Source organism: Gavialis gangeticus, unplaced genomic scaffold, assembly GCF_001723915.1.
Source record: "Gavialis gangeticus isolate Ggan-Ray unplaced genomic scaffold, GavGan_comp1, whole genome shotgun sequence".
NCBI lineage: Eukaryota > Metazoa > Chordata > Crocodylia > Gavialidae > Gavialis > Gavialis gangeticus.
Window position 1 is genome coordinate 99,659,358 of NW_017729025.1, and position 1,451 is coordinate 99,660,808.

Here is a 1,451-nt window from a genome sequence, read left to right on the forward strand (position 1 = left end):
AATATTAACATCAAAGATGTGGCGGGCGAGATGGAGGGTGCATTAGTCCTGATCTGGCACAGTTGGTAGGGGGTGCTAGGGGAGGTCATGGCACCCCTAGGTCGCACTGCCACAGTACCAGAGAAAACATTCTACGTGTGACCAGCACATAATAGACACAATAATGCCTGTAACAGTGGTTTGCAGACTTCCCCATTCATTGTAATCGGGTATTAACTCTGGAACCTAATGACACCACTGCCAATGATAACTCTTTCACTGCTGGTTATTTGAACAGGTAGATAAAATGTTAGCAGTTAAGCTGCTTCCCATGCCTTCTCCAGATGCTGGAAGTCCCAACTATTACTTCTCCACCAATACCCAGCAATACATGTACCCTAATACATTCTACAATAGATTGAAATACAGAAGTTTAGGGACTGTAGAGAATAAAGTGAACTGGACTTTAAATTTAATAACACAAAGATGTCTGTGATTCTATTCAGATTTAATTCAGTCAGATCCTTTGTGTGACAGTTATTTTTCCTGAAGCTGTGGAAGAATCTCCCATCAGTTGCATTGCAAGCTGCAGGATAAGAGTTTTGCCTTGCTGCAGAATTTGTCAAGCTTATCACCGATGCATACAGTCTTGGGCTTGATTCAATGCACACAGTTAACTGGTGCAATGTTACAGAGACAAGACTAGACACCCAGAAGCAAACACTAGGATTGTTGCACCTGAAAGACCCAGGGGTGGCTGAGGTAGGGGGGCAACAAGGGTGCCCACGAGCTGCTAAACCCAAGGTTGGATAAGGGATAAACAAAGGGCAACTCTCAGCCATTGTGCCTTGTAATCCAGGTCTCTCCTAGAGCAGAGAACAGGGATGCTGTAAACATGCCACTTCTAGCTAAAGAAGGAAAATGACTCTTTCTAAGGTAGCTAGGGAACGTGAGGCAGAGCTAATGCAGGGAAGGGAGAAGCAGCTGAGGGCATGCCAATGAGCAACACCCTCTCCTCCCCCGCCCTGCTATTCCAGCTGGCTGCACAGGAGCATTATCACCCTAATTATATTTGTACTTTTTAATCTCTGGCACTTGTTGGAGTGATGCTGAGCAATTTCGTACCTGGAATATTAATGACAGGATTGCAGGGGAACAAGGGAGCCAGGTGCCCAGGAGATGGACGAAGGAGGCAGCACAGCTGACTCAGAGCCAGCGAGGCTGTAAACTGCCCAGCCAGTTCCACGGGGTCACCTCTGGGGGCAGCTGTGAAGATCCTGCAGGATGCATAGCAGAGAAAGCATTAGCATCCTGTCCCACAGCAGGAACAGGACAACAGGTGCCTGTCCTCACTGCTGGGACAGCAGAGGTGAGAGCACCCCATAGGGGTGGGGGAAGAGCAAAGCAGAGGGCTGAGAAGCAACTTGCTATAACAGGAACTGACATGGAGCCAGAAAGGCAGCACAAGACTC